We start from the raw sequence: 17920 nt of genomic DNA, 5'->3' as shown, positions 1-17920 counted from the left end.
TCTTTTTATGTAAATCTTGAGTTATAGGGATCCCACACTATTAATAGGGGATTCATGTGTATGTTCAAGATTTGCTCAAGTTCATCTTCATGTCACCATCTTCCTACAGGTACACCATCACAAACTAGGTTTTGGATACTCTCCCCACCGTACAAAACTCCTTAGCCAAAACCTATGGTCAATTGATCTCTCTCTGTGTTGTTTGCTAGATCAACCAGACCAGGTCCCGGATCATCCAGACATTGGTCGGATCATCCGAACCTTGTCCCAGATCATCCGTCTAGAGCACCAAGCAGCAAAAGAAACTCACCTGTAAATCCGGATCAACCGGAGTATGTGCTGGATCATCCAGCTAAGCTTCAAGGAACTAACAAAAACTTCTCCCTAGATCCGAATCATCTAGATAGGTGTCTGGATGTCCGGATCATCCGGATGGACTTCAAGATCATCTGGGCTCCTCATGAACTCCACTTTCACAAATATCATCAAGCGTCCCTGATACGTCTCCAACGTATCTAAAACAAAATAAGAATAATGAAGTTTTCTACGAAAGAATGAATTAGTGGTTTTGGTATTACCCTTTAAGAAAAAAATGAAATAAAAACTAAAACAAAATCAAAATAATGAGGTTTTCTAAGGAAGAATGAATTAGTGACATTGGTATTACCTTTAATAAGAAATAAAATGAAAAATAAAAACTAAAACAAACAATAACAAAATTTTCACACAATACAAACATAAATTACGCTTTTCTAAAATATATGCAAGAATAATTATATAATAGTGAAATTTCCAAAAATATCTTAATAAGAAAAGAATTAGTGGCATTGGTATTATTACCTAAAAATAACTAAGGAAAAAAAGATAATGAATTTTTATATGAAACAATGAATTAATGGCATTGGTATTACACTTTAAAAGAAAAGAAAGAAAAATTTGCCCATAATTTTGCACTGAAATGCACTTTTTTGTAGTATGCAAAAATTAATCATATAATAGTAAAATTTCACATATATATTTGCACAACATTTTCCCATACATATTTACATTCACCCAACATCCCAAAAATACACACACAAATAATCGACTAATAAAGAAAAAGAAAAAGAAAAGGAGCGAGGGGAGGACTTGGGCATACATGTAATGGGCTTTAGCCTGTTTAGGAATTGACTGGCCCAACTATGTGGTCGGTCAAGAAAACTGACACAAAACAACTCCTATACAGACCAAAAGAGCACAAATCTTAAAGCAAAATCAACGGCCAAAGAAATCGACCGACCGACTTACACATAGCTAAAGTGAATAAATATACATCCTCCATTGAGAAAGCTTGAAACACACCCATCTATTACGTTGGCAGAAATTAAAGGTGGTAGTCACAATACTCTCAGCAGGAGAAGCCAACATACTCAGCGTGTTGAGCTCTCAATATGAGTTTAATATTGTTAGCAATGTCGTCATGTTTAACTTATAATTAATTTAGTAGGAAAATTGTTAATTTCTTCAGCATTAAATCCATGATAACAAAATCCAAACATAGTTATATTTAATAATCTGTTAGTCAAAGGAGGTTTTTTTAACTTGTTTCGACAGATTATACCAAAACATGTAGTAAACAAACATGACAGATAAAATTGCAGAGGAGAATGAAATTATCATAATCCATGGCAATGCCGCGCAACATAATCTACAGTGCCTGCGCGCAGTCATAATCTAGTTCTAGATTGATATTCTAAAAAAAAACTACTGTAACATCTGTTGGAAAGCATCTCTGCTGCACGCATTGCAAGGACTGCTCGAGCTTATGATGAGAATGGTTTTGCCGTTCCCGGCCGTACGGTTCGTCTGCCAGGCGGAGCCATAGCTTGCATGCCAATTGGCAAGCAGGATAAGGTGGGGACGATGGCGCTGCTCAATCCCAGTGACATGCATGCAACAGGCACACACGATGCTTTGGCAACTTTAATTTTTTTTTTGAAACAAGGCAAAAGACTTGCCATTTTCATTTAATAAGAAGAGGTTTCAGAACAGACGTCGCCAAGCGGCGGAAAAGCAAAACAATTACTCTCGCGGTATTACATTACACAAATGCTTAGCGCCTGCAGTGGCCCAAATCGAAACTTCATCTTTGATACGTCGCATGACAATCGCCACCGGCGCCGCTTTGCTCCTGAAAACACGAGCATTCCTTTCATTCCATATCTCCCATCCCACAAGAAGTAACAGGGAAGATAGAGCCTTCATCGGGAGTGTATTATCAGAGAGAACCGCATCCCACCAAGATTTCACCGAATCGAACAGGAGCCACGGAGCCGTGGGGATAGCAAGCCCGAGCCATGAGAAGACCGCATTCCAAATCCGAACAGAGAAACGACACTTGAAGATCAGGTGTGCTGCAGATTCTTGCACCTGACTGCAGAGTGGGCATTTGTCACAATTTGGCCATCCTCTCCTCTGAAGCCTATCAGCCGTCCAAACTTTGTTGTGGATAACGAGCCACGCGAAAAATTTGCATTTGGGGGAGCCCACGCCTTCCAAACCACAGCAGCCAAACTTGAGAGCGGGAGGTCATGAAACTGCGCCAAATAAGCAGACTTTGCAGAGTACTGCCCATCATTGGTTGACTTCCACAATATGGAGTCCTGGACACCCGACTGAATGGCCACAGTCGCTAGCTTCTCCCAAAGGGCCAAGAATTGTTGAAGGTGTTCTAGAGTGAGGCCAGCGTCAATGTTGATTTGTGCTATCCAGTGCCCATCCCTTAAGGCCGTGGCAACCGTAACACCTTTCTTGCGTGAAATATCGAAAATCTTTGGCGCAATATCTTTGGGCCTAATGCCCTGAAGCCAAGAAGATTCCCAGAAGGAAGCCTTTTGTCCATCGCCGATCTTGACCTCAGTCAAGACCGCGAAAAGATCACGGTCGGAAGTCGTGCAAGGCGTCCCCAATCCACACCACGCACGAGGTGGGTCATTCCACTCAAGCCATAGCCACCTCAGCCGGAGGGCGGCAGCAAATTTGCGAAGGTGCAAAATGCCAAGGCCCCCATACTCCTTTGGCTTGCAGACATGCTCCCAATTAATCTTGCACTTGCCGCCACTAACCGAGTCAGATCCTGCCCAGAGGTAGGCACGCCGCAACTTGTCAATCGCTTTTATAACCTCCACCGGGATGTCGAGCGGCGTGATGTGATAAATGGCCACCACCGTAAGGACTGCCTTCACCAAGGTCATACGACCCGCAATAGCAACGTGCCTTCCTCTCCAAGGTGCCAATTTGCCCGCAGCCTTGTCTTCCAAAGGTTGGAGATGCACCCTATTTAATCTTTTGACCGCGAGGGGGAGCCCAAGATAGCGGATCGGGAAGGAGGTGCGGCAAGCCGGGAAAGACTGGAGAACATCATCAAGGTCCACATTGGCACATCTGATGGGTACCACAGAACTTTTGGTGCAGTTTGTGGAGAGGCCAGTAGATTCACCAAAGGAGGAAAGTATGTTGGTAAGGTATTGGACATCCTCCTTAATGGGGGCACAGAAAATGGCAGCGTCGTCAGCATAGAGCGAGGCATGAATTCTCCCCGGTTGTCTCTCAGGCAAGGGATGTAGCTTTCCTTGGGTTGTGGCCTTGCTGAGAATATGATGTAGGGGGTCTATGGCAAGCACGAAGAGGAGCGGTGAAAACGGATCCCCCTGCCTGAGACCCTGACCGTGTTTGATTGGGTCACCAGCAATACCATTTAGCAACACTCTAGAAGACATGGAGGAAAGAAGTGTCGAGACCCAGTCACGAAAGCGGGTAGGGAAGCCATGATGATTTAGCACCTCCAGCAAGTAGTCCCATCTAACCGAGTCGAAAGCCTTCTTGATGTCTAATTTGAATAGAAGCATAGGTTTCTTTGAGCGGTGAAATTTTCTGGACAGATTCCGAACATACATAAAGTTGTCATGGATGCTTCTTTTTTTTATGAAGGCACTTTGCGCAGTGGAGACAATGGCATTCATATGAGGGGCCAGTCTAGTGGCCAGGATTTTGGCAATGAGCTTGGCCACGGCATGAATCAGGCTAATTGGTCTGAAGTCAGAGATGTCCTCGGCGCCATCCTTCTTGGGAATGAGGGCGATATTCGCCGAATTGAGCCAGTGGAGATTTCCGGCGTTTAGGTTGGAGAAGCTGTTGATCACTAGCATGATATCATCCTTAATAATATTTCAGCAACTCTTGAAGAATTCTCCGGTGAATCCGTCCGGGCCTGGCGCTTTGTCAGAAGGAAGAGAAAAGACAGCAGCTCCGACTTCCTCTTTCGAAATGGGATCACCAAGCGCTGAAAGGTCAATGCCAGTGGGTGGGATGGATGCCCAGTTAATGGTCTTGGAGCGTGGAGCGCCCTTTTTCAAAATCGCATTGAAGTGGGAGTGAACAATAGATTTCTTGTGATCATGGTCTATCACCCAACCTTGGCCATGCTTTAGGTGGTGAATAAGGTTTTTCCTCCTCCGGCCATTGACTCTAAGGTGAAAATAGCGAGTATTCGCGTCTCCCTCTTTTATGTTGGTGATTCTCGAGGTCTGCCTTTTCTGCGCACGTTCCATCACTGCAAGGCCCACTACTTTTTTCTTGAGTCGCTTCCGAAGATCCAACTCCGCTGGACTAAGAGCTCGAAGGTCCTGGGCCTCATCAAGTCTTAGGATGACCTCCAGAGCCATATGTAGCTGGACTTTGGCATTAGAGAAAAGGCTTTTGCTCCAGGAGCGAAGCTTCTGACTTGTCTTTTTTAGCTTGTGCAACAGTCTTTGGTATGGCTCATTGTGTGCGGACGTCTCATTCCACGCCTCCTGGACGACCTGCTGAAAGCCTGGCATGTTGGTCCAAAAATTTTCAAATCTGAAAGTCCGCGGCCGCCGAGGCCCATCTTCATTGGCGAGGAGTAGAGGGCAGTGATCCGAAAGTGAGGATGACAGGGCGTGAAGGATGTGTTTATCGCAAGTGATATCCCATTCCTCATTACAAAAAAACCCATCTAGTTTGGACATTGTCGGGTTGCTTTGCTCATTACTCCAGGTGTATTTTCTATTCTGGATGTGGATTTCCTTGAGCTCGCAGAAGTTGAGGGTGTTGCGGAATCGTACAATTCGGCCACGGTTAGCATTTGGACGATTCTTATCTCTAGCCCTATAGATTTGGTTAAAATCGCCGGTGACGAGCCACCTCACACTATTTGCTGGCTTTTGGTCCTTCATTTCCTGGAAGAATGTCTCTTTTAGGTTGTTTCTAGTTGGGCCGTAGACGGAGGTTAGCTTGAAAGAAACATTGGAGCTGATGATAGTGACAGTGGCCGAGAGGGTGTAGTCGCCATACTGGACACTTTCAACGCGGACATGATCTTCATTCCAGAGAAGTAGGATTCCACCCCGTGTTCCAACAGCAGGACGCTGAGCAAAACCTTTCAGTCTATATCCGCCAAGAAAAGCAGCAGTGTAGGCATCCACATCTTCAAGCTTTGATTCCTGGAGGCAAGCCAAGTGACATGTTGAAGCTGCAATGGTGGCATTCATAGTGGTTCTTCTATTGGGGCAGTTCAGGCCACGTACATTCCAATTAAGCACACTTAAATTTAGACTAGTCATTGAGCAAACTAGATAACATCAGGAGGTGCATAGCATCATTCAGCACATTACATAAACAGCCTTGCCAGGGCACATTGGGGTGGTAGCCAGCAACAGCAGCTATAAACAGGCCTAGGATATAGATGATTTTCACTAACATAGAAAACTAGCTACGTCAACTAATCATAACATGGAGCTCCAGTCTACTCCAGCCCAGCCTCGCCAGCCGCAGGTGTCGTCTCCGCCGTGCCCTCGCCTCCATGCAGCAACAGAGCATCTTCCACCGCCGTTGCAAGGTCACAGTCCATCTTGAGGGCTGCGTTTACACCATCTTCTACTCCAACACTGCAACGTAGAGTGCTCCAGTGAAGGATACAGCTATATATGTCACGCGTGTGGAGCTTCTCTTCTTTGCACCAAGATTAAAGGAAAGGTGCCAATGTTCAGAACCAACAAAGTACTCCATTAGTTGCATTCCTTAAAAATAAATAAGAATCTGCAACAAGACCGTGGAAAAAGATATAGCAACGTAGTACTTAAAACGGAGAAAATAAATACGTGTCTTCCATTTAGAAAGCTTGAAACACGTCCATCTAGTATATAGTAGTAGGAGTACCCGATTGAGCGTTGGCAGAAATTTAAAGGTAGTTGTCACAGTAGTCTCACCAGGAGAAACCAAAATACTCTCAGCATGTGATCATGAAGAAATCGCCTTAACTAATTATATCTCGACGCGTCTACCCCCTACGTGATCAGTATTTAGAAAAAGCTAAAGCCTGCAGATGGTGACAAGAGCTGCTGGTTCGGCTCACTCGAGGCGAAGCCCACCCCCACCTCCACTCGTTGGGAGAAATTTCCAGGAAGCTTCATAGCTTCCTTATAAGTGTAGGCATGCAGACCTCCACATGACTCTATCGTCCTTTATTTCCTTTCTCGGCAATGAAACTGACCTCGCATTTTTATATCTTTTATACTCCACTTAATTCTGGTTGACAGCGGTTTTGCCCCGATCGAATCGAGCCGTTGCTTCCAGTAGACATCCCCTACTAAATCTCTCTCTCTCTCCAAGTTACTAGGTTCATGTCAAGATATTAATAGTACGTGGGATTAAAGTTAATGCATCAGCGTTTTTGGCGGAAATAGATGGTCAACCAAAGTGTTTCATCACAGCCAGAAGATTGTGAATAAAACAATATATCTTCCATCCAGCCTCGACGCCAGACTAAATAGTTGTTTCTTCTTGCAAAAGTGTTGATTACGATTATAGAAGGATAACGATACTACTCGTACGTTTGGCCCAGCATGTATTATTTGCACTTGTGCTGATAGTACTAGCTAGACGACGAGAGGTTCGTGGCGCCAGGCGAGCCAGCTACCACGAGAGCCAAATTGCTGCGCTGCCTACCTCGGTCCTACGAGACCAAAGGATTACAGAGTCAAGATCGCTAAGGCCTAGCCAGCCCGCGCGCGACTTGAGTTACTGCATACTCCCTCCAATCCATATTAATTTTAATTCCTAATTTACTAGTATAAATTGTACTAAATCAAGAACAATTAATATGGATGAGAGGTGTACTAAATCAACGACAATTCACAGGGATCCAAGGAGTAGAACATAGCCAGTGCTAGCTATGGTGGCGTACGGTGCTCTCTGCTCCCGAATCATGGAAGCCTAACTAAACAGAAAATCAATTAGGTTGACATATGATATTTTATATACAACCTCCAATCCAAAAAAAGGACCGTGACTTCAGTTCAGCTTTACAAAGCCACGACACATTTTTTTTATCAGAGGGAGTATATATCACCAGGTACTTTTGAGTTCATCATTAATTTCCACATTAAGCAAAAAGAATCCGGATTTAAACAGTCATTCGATTCAAATTCAATTGTGTATAGCATGTTTGGCTACAGTCACTCACTGGATTTATGTAACACCCCGGATGTAACCTACCTTATTTGTATTCCAACTCTTGGCGTTTCCGGCACTAATTATTTTATTTCCTCGTTGTCGGGTTTTTGTCTCTCTGTATTTTGTCTTTGTCATGCGTCTCATATCATGTCATCATGTGCATTGCTTTTGCATACGCGTTCGTCTCATGTATCCGAGCATTTTCCCCGTTGTCCGTTTTGCATTCCGGCGCTCCTATGTCCTCTGGTGGTCCTTTCTACCTCTTTTCGTGTGTGGGTGTTAAACGTTTCCGGATTGGACCGAGACTTGCCATGCGGCCTTGGTTTACTACCGGTAGACCGCCTGTCAAATTTCGTACCATTTGGACTTCGTTTGATACTCTGACGGTTAACCGAGGGACCGAAAAGGACTCGTGTGTGTTGCAGCCCAACAACCCTCCAAAGTGGCCCAAAACCCACCTGAACCTATTCCATCATCTAGACCGTTCGATCACGATCGCGTGGCCGCAAACTGCACCTCATTTGAAGCTTCCTAACTCTTCCTACCTCTATAAATAGGCCTCCTCCCGAAATTTTCGGATCTCTCCACCCCTAACCCTAGAAAATCCGCTCCTCCGCGCATCGGACGTGTCCGGCCCGCGCTGGACAATGTCTGCCGCCGCCCGCAGCCAACCGGGACGTGCCACGTGTCCCGGCCGGTCTCCTCCCGCCGAAGCCCGGGGCGGGCCCTCCCGCGCTGCCTCCCGGGCCGCGCCCCGTGCGGCCACCCGCCTTTCAGCGCCGCCCGTGCTCCACCCGGCGTTGCCCTTCGCCGTCCTGCCGCCGACCTCGGACGCCGGCAAGCTCCGCAAGTCCGGCCGCCGCCCGCCCAAGCCCCGCGTCGCCCGGAGCCCGCCGCCTCACCGCCGCCCTCGTTCGCCGCCGCCAAGCGGCGCGCCGGCTCCGCGAACCTCTTCTCCGGCGAGCGCCAAGTCCGGCGACCTCGACTCCGGCTGGCCATCCTCGGGCGCGGCGCCAGCTATAGTGCCCCGGCCAGATCTGGATCCAGTTTTCTCCTCGGTTGACTTTTCCTCCCCGAAACTCTAGATTTTTTGCAATCTTTGATGCATCATAACTTCCTCATCGTAGCTTCGATTCGTGCGTGTAGCATATCAAAATGTTCGCCTCGACGACTACATCATTTCATATCATTACATCATTTTCATTTGAGTTCATGTTGATGCCCGAAATGCTGTTGGAAGAGGGCTATGTGATGATAGTTTCAGATCTGTTTCAGCAAATGCACTTTTGTCATTTTGTCATGACTAATGTGTGCATGGTATGATCCTGAGCTCTACATGTGTTTTAAAATATGCTATGTCATATTTACAGGGGTATATGCCATGTATTTTTCTGATCTTTGTAGTGACTAGCACAAGCATGCAAAGTAGCTTACTCAATGATGCTGATTTCAGGGACTTAGAATTTCACTAAGTCCCTGTCCTGTTATTGTTTTATGCCATATGTTCATGTTGTTTCCTAGTTATCCGTGCATCTTTTGAGCATGATCAGTAAGGCTGTTTTGTAGATAATGTTGTGCTCTATCCATCCATGTCTTTGTTTGCAATTATGGAGCACCCTAGCTTGAGTCAATCGAACTCTACTTTTGCTATAAAATGTTCCTGGCAGATTGTTAACATGTTTAGCAATTTTGCTGAGCTTGTTGTTGATCCGTGCATGCTATGTTGTTGTTTTTGCCATGTCTAGCTTCTATGCTATGTCTATATTCTGGGTGTATGATTAGTTTGTCATGCAATGCCTCGTAGTGAGTGCATCGAGCTTGTAAACATGCCTACTTGTTAACTGTTTTGCATGCTCCAGTTTTTCACTAAGTCTGAATCTCTTTATGTTTTTGCTATGTTCACATGCTTGCAATTGTATTTTCTGATCCCTTTTGGCTCATGGTCACTAAGGGACTTTTGTTATATGCTTTGAGTAGCTTCATGCATGCCTTGCTTTGCCATGATATGTTCCTGTAGCATGTAGTTACCGTGCTTTAAACATTGCTTCCTGATGATAAATTCCTGACATGTGTTAATTTCATCAAGTCTAAAATCAGTAATCTTTTGCACTTTTCCATGCTTGTTTGAGCTTTCTATTGAGTGAATTAGCCGTAGCTTAGTGTTCATCTTTTGTCAAGCATCATGAGTGGATCCCTGCCATGAATTTTGTTGCCATGTTTGAGTGCAGTAGCTTATTTATCTTGATGCTTTTAGAAGGCTACTTGCTGTTTATCACAGACCAGTGCCATATTTGTTTTGCTTGCCATTTCCAAACCGTGCATCCGATTCCGGTGATCTTTATATCGATTTCGACCAAAATCACCTCACCATTCCAGTGGCACTCTTGAATTTCCAAGTTGAGGCCAGGTTAAATCATTCCTTTCCAAATCATGCATTTATATCACATGTTGCATCCCGCATATCATACCATGTCTGCATCATGTTGTTTGAGCATTGCACGTGGTTGATTGTGTTCCTTTTTGCTTGTTGTTCTTGCTTGGGTAGAGCTGGGAGACGAGTACGTGATCGAGGAGCCCGTTGAGTATGCTTTCGAGGATCAAGGCAACTCTGAGAACTTTGCAGGCAAGATGACCATACCCTCGAAATCACTTATATCTTTGCTTGCTAGATGCCGCTCTTTTGCTATGCCTATGCTACGATGCCTACCACTTGCTTATCATGCCTCCCATATTGCCATGTCAAACCTCTAACCCACCTTGTCCTAGCAAACCGTTGTTTGGCTATGTCACCGCTTTGCTCAGCCCCTCTTATAGCATTGCTAGTTGTAGGTGAAGATTGGAGATCGTTCCTTGTTGGGACATGTTTATTGTTGGGATATCACCATATTATCTTATTTATCTTAATGCACCTATATACTTGGTAAAGGGTGGAAGGCTCGGCCCTATGCCTGGTGTTTTGTTCCACTCTTGCCGCCCTAGTTTCCATCATATCGGTGTTATGTTCCCGAATTTTGCGTTACTTACATGGTTGGGTTATAATGGGAACCCCTTTACAGTTCGCCTTGAATAAAACTCTTCCAGCAATGCCCAACATTGGTTTTACCATTCGCCACCTAGCCTTTTCCCTTGGGTTTCGCGGACTCAATGGTCATCTTTATTTTAACCCCCCCGGGCCAGTGCTTCTCTAAGTGTTGGTCCAACTAAGCGATGTCCGGGGCTACCAGGGGCAACTCTGGGCTGGCCTACCCGACGTCTTGCTCATCCGGTGTGCCCTGAGAACGAGATATGTGCAGCTCCTATCGGGATTTGTCGGCACATCTGGGTGGTGTTGCTGGTTTAGTTTTACCATTGTCGAAATGTCTTGTAACCGGGATACCGAGTCTGATCGGATTGTCTTGGGAGAAGGAATATCCTTTGTTGACCATGAGAGCTTATGATGGGCTAAGTTGGGACTCCCCTACAGGGATTTGAACTTTCGAAAGCCGTGCCCGCGGTTATGGGAAGATGGGAATTTGTTAATGTCTGGTTGTAGATAACCTGAAACTTAACTTAACTAAAATGCACCAACCGCGTGTGTAACCGTGATGGTCTCTTCTCGGCGGAGTCCGGGAAGTGAACACGGTGTTGGAGTAATGCTTGACGTAGGTTGTTCTAGGATCACTTCTTGATCATAGTTCATCGACCGTGCCTTTGCTTTCTCTTCTCGCTCTCTTTTGCGTATATTAGCCACCATATATGTTAGTCGCTTGCTGCAGCTCCACATCATACCTTTACCCTTCCTATAAGCTTAAATAGTCTTGATCACGAGGGTGTGAGATTGCTGAGTCCCCGTGACTCACATATTCCTTCCAAAACCAGATGCAGGGACCGATGATACCGCTCCAGGTGATTCAACTGAGCTCAAGTGGTTGTTCGATGAGGACTCAGGACAATACTACGTGTCTTTCCCAGATGATCAGTAGTGGTGCCCAGTTGGGGCGATCGGGGACTTTGTCGCATTTGGGGGTTGATCTTTATTATGGTTCTGTAGTCGGACCTTGAGTGTATTGGATGAATGTAATGACTTATTTATGTATTTGTGTGACGTGGCGAGTGTAAGTCAACTATGTACCTTTCCCTTTATTATTTACATGGGTTGTTGTGAAGATTACCTCACTTGCGATATTGCTTTCAATGCGGTTATGCCTCTAAGTCGTGCTTCAACGCGTGGGAGATATAGCCGCATCGAGGGCGTTACAAGTTGGTATCAGAGCCTTCCCTGACCTTAGGATCCCCTGCTTGATCGAATCGTTGGCGTTGTTGAGTCTAGAAAAATGTTTTGAGTCACTTAGGACTTATATATATATCAGAGAGTTAGGAATTCTTTTTACTCCTCAGTCCCTTCGTCGCTCTAGTGAGGCATCCTGACGTAGAGTTTTGGCTCTTCTCTTCCCAAATTTCACTAAAAAAATTTAGGATCACGCGGGTATCTTGGAATCGTTCCATTGGTTTTGTGACGAGAACATTGTTCTTGGTGCCTCCTGACATTTAGGGGTTGTGGCAGTGTCCCGGGGAGTTGAGCACCGAGGTGTTGTCGTCACAATTTTATCGTTGAGATTCTGGAATATCTGAGTTTCGCCGACATCGAAAATCTCTTTTATGCAATTGTTGGTGAGATAACCTCGACGCCACCCAGTACTAGGGCGGAAGTTCGGGAGTATTGCCATAACTCGTATAACGGATGCTTTTCGAAGGTTGAGGTAAATGATTTCCGAAGTTTTCTTGGTTATGTGTTGAAGGATGGATACAGCTGGATGTAGGATTTGCTAGCTTTGGGTGAGATATTATGCTTCCCCTGTATCCCCAACACCTGATTGCATAAACGGAAAGGTTCGGGAGTTTCATAGGTGGGAATTCATGTAGCTCTAGTATTTCTTCCGCAAATATTTGGTTTGTGATTGGGTAATCCTCACCAAGCATTTGTTCTTGTCCGTACCTTGTTGTTTTATTCTTCTACCTCTATCTAAGTGGCTTCTCAATTTATGGAAATGTGACCATTTCAATTGGAATGCATTCGTTCATTTTGTTCGGATGTGAAGACTATAAGTTGCAATTTCTATCTGTTGGATTCAGCATCAATATTTGTCTGTCAAGATGCTAACGGATGTCACCCTCTCCAAGATGGCTCCTCCAACACGCACGACTCCGAATCCTGATCCGCCACCACGACCACCACCTCCGCCTCCGGAGGCATGGCAAGCTGTGATGGCCGCTACCAATGCAAACACGTAGCTGATCATGCAGCTCTTACAAGAGCGCAACCAAGGGAATCATGGCCATGGCAACAATCAGAATCAGTTTGCTACACTCAACTAATTCCTCGCTAATCAGCCAAAGACCTTCAGCAACTGTGTCGAGGCCTCAGACGCTGATGATTGGCTCGTGGATATCCGCAAGCATTTCGAGTGCAGCAACGTCAGCACTGAGGACTTTGTCAAGTTTGCCTCCTTCCAACTCAAAGACCAAGCTGCAGAATGGTTTCAGCAATACAAATATTCCAAAGGAGGCCGTGTGATTACCTGGGATGAATTCCGTCAAGACTTCAAAGCTCATCACATGCCTCAGAGTGTTGTTGAAAGCAAGTGTGAGGAATTCTGCAACTTGAAGAAAGGCAGCTTGTGTGTTTACCAGTATAACATTCTGTTCCAGAGGCTCGCTCGTTTTGCCAAGCAGGACGTCCCTGACGAGAAGAGCATGATTTATCAGTTCAGGGGTGGCCTTAGAGAAGATCTCCAACTAGCTCTCGTCCTTTTTGAGGCGAAGAAGTACGATGAGTTCTGCAGTATGGCAATGAAGCAAGAGACTTCTCAACTCAAGTGTGATGCTTCCAAGAAGCGAGTCAGAGATGCGACTCCTTCTTCCTCAACTCAAGTGGCTTCTAAGCAGCAAAAGTATTGGCTGCCTTCTCCTCCGTTCCGTCAGCCTTATCAGCAGAAGGGCAAAGGTGACAATGGATCTTCCCACCCACCCAACCCAGGCTTTCAGAACAAGACTTCGTCTCAAGCTCCAAGATCAAGTGCTCCGTATCATCATCCGCTCTCGGAGGTCACGTGTAACAAGTGTCAGCAGAAGGGTCACTATGCCAACAAATGCTTCAATCAGAGGCGTCTTCCTCCTCCTCCTGTGAGATCTGCCAGCATCACAGTGGTCAAGCATAACCCCAAGTCTGCTAAGATCAACATGATGAATGCAGCTCAGGCAGAGGACTCGTCAGATGTTATTATGGGTAACCTTCCTGTTAACGATATTCCTGCAAGAGTTCTTTTTGATACTGGTGCATCTTTGTCATTCTTATCGAAGCCTTTTGCATCCATGCATGAGGTGCATACTGTTGATTTGCCTAAGCCGATAGCGGTTTCTTCTCCAGGTTTGTTCATGAACACCAAAATGATGGCTCTGGATGTTACTTTCACATTGGGCGACTATAAGTTTATTTCTTCCCCAATGGTCCTTGGTAACTCGGATATCGATCTTATTCTTGGAGTGGACTGGCTTTATAAGCACAAGGCTCGGCTTGATTGTGCTGCCATGCAGATTCAATTGACTCATTCGTCTGAGGATGTAATTGTTTTTGCTGCAAGGGATGATACCATTCGAATCTTTTCTCTCAATGAGAAGGGTGAGCTGGATGCCATCTCTCAAATTCCAATCGTTTGCGAATATCAAGACGTCTTTCCAGAAGAGCTTCCAGGAATGCCTCCGCACTGGCCAGTTGAATTCGTCATCGATCTTGAGCCTGGCATGGAACCTATTTGCAAACGTCCTTACAAGCTTGGACCTGAAGAGTTGAAGGAGCTGAAGAAACAACTCGATATTCAAGAGCGAATGGGTCTCATCCAACCTAGTTCTTCTCCGTGGGGTTGTGGAGTTCTTTTTGTGAAGAAGAAGGATGGAACGGACCGACTTTGTGTCGACTACCGTCCATTGAACAAGAAGACCATAAAGAACAAGTACCCACTTCCCAACATCAATGAGCTGTTTGAACAACTCAAAGGTGCTCAAGTATTCTCCAAGCTTGATCTCCGTATGGGCTATCATCAAATTCGCATTCGTGAACAAGATATCCCCAAGACAACATTCAGAACAAGCTATGGTTCATATGAATACACTGTCATGTCTTTCGGCCTCATCAACGCTCCTCCAACGTTCTCTCGCATGATGAATTTCATCTTCAACGCCTACACAAATGACTTCGTATTGGTCTACCTCGATGACATTTTGGTCTTTTCCAAGAACAAGGAAGATCATGCCAAGCACTTGCGTTTGATGCTGGATAAGCTCAGAGAACATCAGTTCTATGCCAAGTTTTCAAAGTGCGAGTTTTGGCTCGATGAGGTTCTCTACCTTGGGCATATCATCTCTGCCAAGGGCATAACGGTTAATCATGAGAAGGTGTCTGCAATTGTGAATTGGGAACCACCTCAGAATGTGAAGCAACTCCGTAGCTTCCTTGGTCTCGCAAGCTATTGTCGAAGGTTCATTGAGAACTTCTCAAAGATCACGAAGCCTCTTTCCAACCTTCTCCAGAAGCATGTGAAGTACGTCTGGTCTCCTGAATGTGACATCGCTTTCAACACCCTGAAAGAGAAGTTAGTCACTGCTCCAGTTCTGACTCCTCCTGATGAATCCAAACCGTTCGAGGTCTTCTGTGATGCTTCCCTTCAAGGTCTTGGTGAAGTGTTGATGCAAGAGAAGAAAGTTGTGGTCTATACCTCTCGCCAGTTGAAGCCCAACGAAAAGAACTACCCCACTCATGACCTCGAGTTGGCGGCAGTTGTTCATGCTCTTTTAACTTGGAGACATCTCTTATTGGCACGAAAAGTGGACATCTTCACTGACCACAAGAGTCTCAAGTACATCTTCACTCAGCCTAATCTCAACCTCAGGCAGACTCATTGGGTCGAAATGATTCAAGAGTATAATCCGAGTATCGAATATACTCCAGGCAAGGACAATGTAATTGCTGACGCATTGAGTAGGAAGGCTTACTGCAACAGTTTCATTCTCAAGCCTTACCAACCCGAGCTTTGTGAAGCTTTCCGCAAACTCAATCTGCAAGTTTTTCCTCAAGGATTTCTGGCCAACCTCCAAGTCTCTCCTACTTTGGAAGATCAGATTCGTGAGGCTCAACTTCTTGATGCTATGGTGAAGAAGGTGAAGATTGGGATTGCCAAGAGTCAACCCAAGTACAAGTGTTATCGTCTCGATGACAAGGATACTCTATTCTTCAAGGATCGCATTGTTGTGCCTAAAGGTGACCTTCGTAAAGTCACTATGAACGAGGCTCACAATTCACTCCTCTCTATCCACCCTGGAAGTACAAAGATATACCATGACCTCAAGCAGTCGTATTGGTGGACTTGAATGAAGTGCGAGATTGCTCATCGTGAATGAATGTGATGTCTGCGGAAGAGTGAAAGCAGAACACCAACGACCAGTTGGTCTCCTCCAACCTCTTGCCATTCCAGAATGGAAGTTTGACCACATTGAGATGGACTTCGTGACTAGATTTCCAAAGTCCAAGCGTGGCAATGATGCTATCTTTGTTGTCATCGACAAACTCACTAAAGTGGCTCATTTTCTTCTTATCAAAGAATCTATCACAGCGGCTCAATTCGCAGAGCTATATACCTCCCGGATTGTCTCGCTGCACGGCATTCCGCAGTTGATATCTTCAGATCGTGGCAGCATCTTCACCTCTAAGTTTTGGGATTCCTTTCAGAAGGCCATGGTCACCAACATTCGCTTCAGCACATCTTTTCATCCTCAAACCAGTGGCCAAGTCAAGCGAGTAAATCAGATTCTTGAAGATATGCTCAGGGCTTGCGTCATCTCTTTCGGTATGAAGTGGGAAGATTGTCTTTCATATGCTGAGTTCTCCTACAACAACAGCTTCCAAGCGAGTTCGGGCAAGGCCCCATTCGAAATTCTCTATGGCAGGAAGTGTCGTACTCCTCTTAACTGGTCAGAGACTGGTGAACGTCAACTTATTGGCAATGACTTGATCACAAAGGCAGAAGAAATGTGCAAAGTCATTCGTCATAATCTCAAAGCCGCGCAATCGCGCCAGAAGAGTTTAGTATGATAGCAAGCATCGTGACTTGGCTTTTGAGATCGGAGACCATGTCTACCTCCGCGTCTCTCCAATGAAAGGTACTCGTCGCTTCGGTATCAAAGGGAAGCTTGCCCCTAGATACGTGGGTCCTTTCAAGATCGTCAGCAAGAGAGACGATTTCGCCTATCAACTTGAGCTTCCCTCCAACTTTGCAAACGTGCACGGCGTGTTTCATGTATCTCAACTCCGCAAGTGTTTCAAGACTCCTGACCGCACCGTCAACTTCGAAGACATTGATCTCCAAGAAGACATCTCTTATCGTGAGCACCCAGTCGCTATTCTTGAAGAAACTGAGCGCAAGACTCGCAACAAGTCTATCAAATTCCTCAAAGTCAAGTGGTCACATCATTCCAACCATGAAGCCACCTGGGAACGCGAGGATCACCTCCGTTTTGAGTACCCGGAGTTTTTCCATTCCTAGATCTCGGGACGAGATCCTTTCGTAGTGGTGGAGTGTTGTAACACCCCGGATGTAAACTACCTTATTTGTACTCCAACTCTTGCCGTTTCGGGCACTAAGTTATTCTATTTACTCGTTGTCGGTTTTTTGTCTCCGTGTGTTTTGTCTTTGTCATGCATGTCATATCATGTCATCATGTGCATTGCTTTTGCATACACGTTCGTCTCATGTATCCGAGCATTTTCCTCGTTGTCCGTTTTGCATTCCGGCGCTCCTATGTCCTCCGGTGGCCCTTTCTACCTCTTTTCGTGTGTGGTTGTTAAACGTTTCCGGATTGGACCGAGACTTGCCATGCAGCCTTGGTTTACTACCGGTAGACCGCCTGTCAACTTCCGTACCATTTGGACTTCGTTTGATACTCCAACGGTTAACTGAGGGACCGAAAAGGCCTCGTGTGTGTTGCAGCCCAACACCCCTCCAAAGTGGCCCAAAACCAACCTAAACCTGTTCCATCATCTAGACCGTTCGATCACGATCGCGTGGCCGCAAACCGCACCTCATTTGGAGCTTCCTATCTCTTCCTACCTCTATAAATAGGCCTCCTCCCGAAATTTTCGGATCTCTCCACCCTAACCCTAGAAAATCCGCTCCTCCGTGCACAGGACATGTCCGGCCCGCGCCGGACAATGTCCGCCGCCGCCCGCAGCCAACCGGGACGTGCCACGTGTCCCGACCGGTCTCCTCCCGCCGCCGGCCCGCCAAAGCCCGGGGCGGGCCCTCCCGGGCCGCGCCCCGCGCGGCCACCCGCCTTCCAGCGCCGCCCGCGCTCCGCCCGGCGCCGTCCTGCCACC

Source organism: Triticum dicoccoides, chromosome 1A (assembly GCF_002162155.2).
Source record: "Triticum dicoccoides isolate Atlit2015 ecotype Zavitan chromosome 1A, WEW_v2.0, whole genome shotgun sequence".
In the NCBI taxonomy this organism is placed as follows: Eukaryota; Viridiplantae; Streptophyta; class Magnoliopsida; order Poales; family Poaceae; genus Triticum; species Triticum dicoccoides.
This window is presented reverse-complemented; position numbering follows the sequence as displayed.